Here is an 8616-nt window from a genome sequence, read left to right as displayed (position 1 = left end):
ACGCTAAAAGAGGGGCTGAGCAAAGCGGTAGCATAGCCAATCAATGGTTTGCTAGGACATGGTGGGTTAGAGGTTTGACATGGCAATTTGGGAGGCATGATAAGAAAATGGTAGGCATCGTAGCATAGGCATAGCAAAAGAGCGAGCATCTAGCAAAGCAAAGATAGAAGTGATTTCGAGGGTATGATCATCTTGCCTGCAAAGTTGTCAGAGTTGACTGGATCCTCGAAAGCAAACTCAACGGGCTCCTCGTTAGCGAACTCGTCTCCCGGCTCTACACAAACAGGACAAACAAGCAAAAAGGACACAATTAACCACGTGCAAAGCTCAAACAACATGATGCAAACATGGGATGCTATGCGGGATGCGATATGTGATGCATATGCAAGATTTTACAAGGGATGATTGAACCTGGCCTCAACATGGAAATCCAAGTGTGCCACTAGAAAGGTGAGATGATTTCGCTTGAAAACGATATAAAGAACGCCGGAATCGGAGACACGGTTTGGAAATGGCAAGCAATTCAAATATGGCCCCGGTCTGCGATAAACAACAAGTAGCCATCTAAATGCAACAAGATGAACATGCTACAGCACTCAAACATGGCAACAAAATACATGGCAGGGATCCACTCATAAAGCTTAACAAAAGATGAACACTGAGCTACGGCCAATTCATCCATTAACAGGTTCAAACAAGCATGGCAAAAGTGCAATTGGTAAACAGATTTCAGACTTAGTGAAATTAACACTTGTCTGGAATTTCAGATCAGATAGCACACTTTGGAGCATGAAAACTATAAGCTACTGGGCCTGAACATGGCAAAGTAAAACATGGCATGGAGCTACTCAAAGAGCTTAACAAAAGTCCCTTAGTGACCTTGAGCCAAAAGGGATCAGAAAATACAATTGCAAGCATGTGAACATGGCAAAAACTTAAACAGATCACAGACTTAGTGAAAAACTGGAGCATGCAAATCAGATATCAAGTAGGCATGTTTACGAGCCCGATGCACTCCCTACAGAGCAAGACATGACAATATAAGCATACACCCATCAAGAAGACACATAATACAAGCTCTAAATGGCAAGAACAATATCATAGTATGCACGGATCAACTACAACATCCTCGGCAAAATCGCTAACAAGTAGACAATCTGCCCAGATTCACGAAATACCAAAATTAGACACTACTAGAAAAAGGGCTATAGATGGGATTGACACTAATGGCGCACCAGACAAGCGGTGCGCCATTAGTATATACTAATGGCGCACCACCTTCTGATACGCCATTAGAGTTGAAACTACTAATGGCGCACCTGGCCCAGGGTGCGCCATTAGTATCAAAAAATTTTTTGAACTAGTGCGCCTGTCCAAACATACTAATGGCGCATCCAGACACAGTGCGCCATTACTAGTTGTAACTAGTAATGGCGCACCTGTCGGAAAGTGCGCCACTAATGTTGTTTTTTATTATATTTTTATTCCTTTTTTTACAAAACTACTAATGGCGCACTGTTCCACCGTGCGCCATTACTAGTTTAAAACTAGTAATGGCGCACTGTGGGACAGTGCGCCATTAGTATGTTTTTTTGCAAAACTACTAATGGCGCACCACCAGAAGGTGCGCCATTAGTAACCTGGATTACTAATGGCGCATTTAGAGTTGGTGCGCCATTAGTAATCCCTCCCCTGCCTCGTCTCACCCACGCCTGACCACCACCGCCCACCACTTCCCTGCCCATGCTCGCTTCCCCCGCCGCACCCGACCACCTCCCTCACCGTCCCCCCTCCGCCCGCGCCCTCGCCGTCCCCCTCCCCCAGCGTCCCCGCCTGCGACAACCTCCCTCCCGAGCGCGACAGCTAGGGTTCCTAGCCGCCGCCACCGCTGCCGGCGCCCCCGTGCCCCCACGGCCCCCACCACCGCAGCTCCTCCATCACCGACGCCTCCGCGACCTCGCCGTGGCCGCCGGCCTTCGCACAACCAACCGAGGCATCCCTTAGATGCCGCCGCCGTCGCCGACCCCGACACCAACCCCAACCCCGACCCCTCCGGCGATCGGTCGCGCCCGCCCAGGTACCTCTCCTCCTTCCTCTTTCCTCCTTCTCCACCCTTCCTCCTCCTTGTCGCATCCAAAATTGGCCATGACCCAGTGCACTTTAATTTGTTAGAAAGATAAATATTTTGTTGGACAAAGTAGTTCAACATATGCTACACATGACCATTTTACAAATCTACATTAGAGCAAACACACAGCAATTTTCATCTATTCAAACCCCTAATTATCTAAGACATGGCAGTTGCCATCTATTCAAACTCCATTGATAGAAATAACTAGAATTAATGCCACACTTTTTTAGTCAAATACCACACTGCTTACATTTTGGACCTGTACTCCGGGTGGCACATTTGTGGACCGATTGAGTTATTTTCCACCCATTCTATGTACTTCTCCATCCCGGTGGTTATTATTTGTGAGAATCGCACCAGCAAACATTTTTCTGTGACTTCTAATGAGTTTACTATGTGTTCATAAAGATTATGTAAAAGAAATGCGAAATGCATCTTCTTGTGCATATATATATATAGATGATTATGGTTTCTGCCATTTATATATCTAAGTAACCAAACATCTAGAGTTGACGATTCTCTCTCATGTAACAAACATCATTGTTTGCATAGGCTCCACCAGAGCCTGATTTTTCTTTACCATTCTATAATCTTCACCAACTGCAGGCAAATTGGCCCATAGTTACAAATCCCAATCATTTCACTGAAAACACATGGGGCAAAAAAAAAATGTTTCACTGCATCCAACCAAAACTTGATGTAGTGCATTCAGATGCTTCTTGGCTTGACAGAGTTATACTTGATAGATGAAGTATGTGTGTATTCAGATGCTTTGTGTAATTGTACATGTTATATCTGACCACCATTTATTGTGGTTTTAATTTTGTTACAGTGTTCTCAAGTATAACAACATAGTGGGATCATTTTGCAGATTCCAGCAAACAACATAGTGGGATCATTTGTCAAGGCTAGCATCAAAGTGCTAATTTACAGGTATAAATAGATAAAAGATTCAGAGAGTAGCTCTTTTCTTACCAGCATCATGGCCAAGCTGCTAGTTCAACTACTGGCCAACTAGTGGCCCTTGTTATCAAAGTAGTCTTGCCACATGTTCATAGTAATCTCCAATCATATTAGCAGTACTGAATCAACCTTGTCTTGTTTTATGGGAATGGTTGATTACCTTGATTATACTTACTAGATGTTGACTCTATAAATCATATTGATATTGATGTTAAAGGTATTTCTAGCAAAACCTGAAATGCTAGATGGATTGATTTTTCTGAGCTGTTTGTGCTCTCCCTGCATCTTTCAGCTCTCATTTTCAGTGGAGTTGTTGAATTATATGCTCTCATTGGACATGTTTTACATGTTAGTTTTCTGGGTTTTGTCTCCGACCATCGTGTCGTGATGAATTTGCAGGTACCCTGAGAGGACCTTGAGTTTGCTGGAATGTCGATTAACTTCCGTTCCGGCAAATTCAGGTTCTCCATATGTCCTATTTTCAGCAAAGGTCATGCTGAAATTTTCCGTGAATTTTAGCATGACTTTGCTAAAAATCGGACATATGAGGTACTTGCTACTAATGCATGGGCCGGGGTATCTTAGTACTTAATTAAGTAGGATCAACTGCCCCTTTATTCTTGCTGTATTAAACCATAGGTGGCAATAGAGCCAAGTGATTAGTGCCAAGTGATTAGGCCCAACCTAGGGTGCCTCGGCATTGATAAACCCTAAATGATGAAAACTTAACTTAGCATTTAGGGTTCCTCGGCATCGATAAACCCTAAATGATGAAAACTTAACTTGGCTGCCCCGGATGCCTCGGTGTCGATGAGAACCTAAATGATGTACACTTAGGCTTTTAGGGTGCCTCGGTGTCGAAACCCTAAATGATGAAAGCTTAGGCTTTTAGGGTGCCTCGGTGTCGACAAACCCTAAATGATGAGACCATGATCTTGTTCCTTGACAATAACCAACTTTTTGACCAAACTTTTTTCCTATTTAGAGCGAAACATGGCCCACAACGATGAGGCCGGTGGTTCGGGCGGCAAGCAATTCTGGGAGCTGTCCCAGGATATGTCGTCATCATCATCGGACGACGAAAATCTCCCGGCGGAGTGCGACTGGTGCCACGACAATCGAGGTCTGTGCGACATGCCTCACCTGGACGATGATCGGCGCTTCAGCATTAAGCTCGAGGAGACCTTCGAAGTCGAAACGGTACACAACGACGACAAGTGTTATTTTCATAATTAAGCATTACTTCAACTATTTCAACGTGTAATTTTCATCTTTTCGATTCGAGTATAGCTTATCCCATGCCATGCAAGACGCTATGTCTTGGAGAGGATGGATTTTGAAGACCATGAAATTTCTGAAACAAAGAAAATTCACCTAAGGACTCATCACGATGTGGACTTTGAAGTAAATCTATATAATTCTGAGAGCGTAACCCATTTTGGTTGCAAAAATTGGGAAGCATTTTGCAAGATGTATGGTTTTGATGAGGGTATGCTTATCACCATGGATCTTGGTAATCCTGACATCAACCAAGACAATATGGACATTTGGGTCCTTGTTGATACGCCTCCAGTTCTACCGCTATGTGAGTTTCTCAAACATAGTTATTAGCTAATTTATATTGTTTATTTCAAAATAGTTGACAGCTTATTTCCATTGACAGCTTATTTTTATTGTTCAAAGAATGTGCGGGAGATGGTAGACAAAACCCACTACACCGATGGCTCCGAATTAACAACTTACAAGGAGAAAAATCATCTGGTCGGATTTTGTACTGACATTGAAAATTACATTATCCACAAACAAATTCCTCAACATTATGGTAAATACGTGCCACTAGTGCATGTGTTCAACTACGGTAACTACCATGGAGATACCCTGGTAAGATTTTTACTATTACGACATCCGTGCATCTTTTGCATACTTCTAAAACTAGTACATCATTGCTAACTATGAAGTTATTACTATGTTTTTCAACAGATAATCCCGGAGAATTGTGTGCCTCATATGATGTATCTGAAAGGTAGTGTTAATGTTTTGAACATACAGCCAGGTCATCCTACGAATCTCAACTGTCCATACGAGATTTCTAAAAGAAGTGGAGACATGAAAATCAAAGGATGGAAAAAATGTATGGACAGTCGTAAGGAGCTTCTTGGAAGCAAAAGGAAGCGAAGCGCAAGAATTGGAGACAGGATGTTCTCCATTCTCCATAATGGAAAGTCAGGGTCTATATTGTTTTATGCTATTTTAGCTTAAATGGGGTATTTAGGTCCTGCCTAATACTGATGATCATGTGCTGATGAACAATGAAGTAGGGTTGGTTCGAAGATTGTCAAGATGATGATCGTATGACTTGTTATGAATAACGAGTAGAAGTTGTATGATGATGATTAGTAGGACTTGTTAGGATTAGTATTACTTCCGACAAACTCGATACTCGCGGTCTTGAGACTTGTAATGTTTTATCTTTGTTCGGTCTTTTCAATTCGGAGACTAATATGATGAATTGTATTCGGAGACTAATATGATGAATTGTATTCAGAGACTAATCTTCTATTGTATTCGATGAATCTGTTGTTGATGTGTGATGTCTATATTTTGTCCAATTATACATTTTGTAACCTGTGCAAAAAACAGAAAATTAAAAAATGAAAAAAACCTAATATTCATACTAATGGCGCATCACATCACAGTGCGCCATTAGTATGCCGAAGTTACTAATGGCGCATCTTGTTGTTGTGCGCCATTAGTATGCCAAAGCACCTAGGTATACATGGTCCCCTGGGAGGCATACTAATGGTGCACTATTGTATATACTAATGGCGCATCTTAGGTGCACCATTAGTATACCACATACTAATGGCGCACCAGTGGTGCGCCATTAGTAAAATATACTAATGGCGTGCTACTAATGGAGCACCACTAATGCGCCATTAATGGCCAAATTAGGTGCGCCATTAGTAGGCCTTTTCCTAGTAGTGAGAGCACGATTGACTCAAGCTAGGCTACTCCATAAATGCAAACAAAGACATGGATGGATGGAGCACTACAAGATTAACAAATCACCATTACTGATGATCCTCAAAAGAGGCACGGATCACTAGGAAACAACATGAACATATGGCATATTGATAAAAACAGATCAAGGACTTGGTGAAATTGCTAATTCCTTGAAATCAGCATTAACGAATGCACCACTTTGCAAGCTTGTGCTAGTCACCACACACATCACAAAAATACATGGATGGCACCTCTGGATAGATGACAAAGCATATAACAAAAACTAATGTAGAGCTCAGGGGCATATCATGCACACAATAATCATGGCAAAAATGACAAATAACTAATTGGAGCAGCAGATCTGACAATTATCTCAAATAGCATTCTTCCAATATCATTTCAGGCATCAAGATGAAGTCAAATGAAAATGATGCAATGAGATGAAGTGATGTGCTCTCTAGGACGAACATTTTGATATGCTATATGCCCAAAACGGATCTACGGATGCAAAGTTACGATGCGATGAACATTACAAAATAATACGGAGAGAGGGGAGGAGGTCAACCCAGATCTAGGGTTTGCACGCGCCCCGAGGTCGGATCCGAGCTCGTCGGAGTCTTGCCGGCGTCGATGGTAGTGCGGAGGCCGGAGTGGAGGGAGGAAGAGGAGGCCGGCCGGCTTGGGGGTTTGCCGGAGAGGCGGAGACGGGCGCGGGCACCGGCGTGGCCGCCGGCGGCACCGGCGATGGCCGCGGCGGCTTGGTGCGGCGCCGGCCGGAGCTCGGGCGGCGAACGGCGCGCGGCGGCGGGGCACGCCGGAGTTGAGGAAGGCGGCGGCGGGGTGCTGAACGAGGCGACGCGGGCGGCTCGGGCCGCGGGGGCTCGCAGCAGGCCGCGCGGGCCGGCGTGGCTGCAGACGGCGGCACGCCACGTGGCAGCCCCCGGTTGGCTACGGGCGGCGGCGGAGACGCGTCCGCTTAGGCGGCGGACATGTCCGGCGGCGGCGGAGCGATTTTTAGGGTTTGGGGACGAAGGAGATCCGGGATTTCGGGGGGGGGGGGGGTCTTTAAATAGGTATAGGAGGAGCTAGGAGTGTCCAAATGAGGTGCGGTTTTCGGCCACGCGATCGTGATCGAACGCTCTAGATGGTGGAGAGGGTTTTGGTGGCTTTTGGGACAAATTGGAAGGGCGTTGGGCTGCAACACACACGAGGCCTTCTCGGTCCCTCGGTTAACCGTTGGAGCATCAAACGAAGTCCAAATGGTACGAAACTTGACAGGCGGTCTACCGGTAGAAAACCAAGCCCGCTTGGTAAGTCTCTGTCCAATCTGGAAATGTTTAATCCCCACACATGAGAGGAAGGTAGAAATGACCACCGGAGGAGAACAAAGCGTCGGAATGCAAAACAGACAACGGGGAAAATGCTCGGATGCATGAGACGAACACGTATGCAAATGCAATGCACATGATGACATGATATGAGATGCATGACAACAACAACAACAACAACAACACACGAAGACAAAAACCCGAACCCGACAAAAATAAAATAACTTAATGCCGGAAACGGCAAGAGTTGGGTTACATATAAGGTAAATCATATCCGGGGTGTTACAACACTCCACCACTACGAAAGGATCTCGTCCCGAGATCTAGGGCTAGAAGAACTCCGGGTACTCAGAACGGAGGTGATCCTCGCGTTCCTAGGTGGCTTCACGGTCGGAATGGTGTGACCACTTGACTTTGAGGAATTTGATTGACTTATTGCGAGTCTTGCATTCAGTCTCTTCAAGAATAGCAACGGGGTGCTCACGATAAGAGAGATCTTCTTGGAGATCAATGTCTTCAAAGTTGACGGTGCGGTCAGGAGTCTTGAAGCACTTGCGGAGCTGAGAGACATGGAACACGTCATGCACATTTGCAAAGTTTGAACGAAGCTCGAGTTGATAGGCGAGATCGCCTCTCTTGCTGACGATCTTGAATGGTCCCACGTATCTAGGGGCAAGCTTCCCTTTGATACCGAAGCGACGAGTACCTTTCATTGGAGAGACGCGGAGGTAAACATGATCTCCGATCTCGAAAGCCAAATCACGGTGCTTACTATCATAGTAGCTCTTCTGGCGCGATTGCGCTACTTTGAGGTTATCTCGAATGACTTTGCACATTTCCTCTGCCTCTGTGATTAAGTCATTTCCGAGAAGTTGACGTTCACCGGTTTCAGACCAGTGGAGAGGGGTACGACACTTCCTGCCATAGAGAATTTCGAATGGGGCCTTTCCCGAACTTGCTTGAAAACTGTTGTTGTAGGAGAATTCAGCATATGGAAGACAATCCTCCCACTTCATGCCGAAGGAGATCACACAAGCCCTGAGCATATCTTCAAGAATCTGGTTGACATGCTCGACTTGACCGCTAGTTTGAGGATGGAAAGCTATGCTGAAGCGGATGTTGGTGCCCATGGCCTTCTAAAAAGAATCCCAAAACTTGGAGGTAAAGATGCTGCCATAGTCTGAGGAGATC

The sequence above is a fragment of the Triticum aestivum genome, chromosome 6A (genome assembly GCF_018294505.1).
Source record: "Triticum aestivum cultivar Chinese Spring chromosome 6A, IWGSC CS RefSeq v2.1, whole genome shotgun sequence".
Taxonomy (NCBI): Eukaryota; Viridiplantae; Streptophyta; class Magnoliopsida; order Poales; family Poaceae; genus Triticum; species Triticum aestivum.
Note: the sequence above shows the minus strand (reverse complement) of the source record.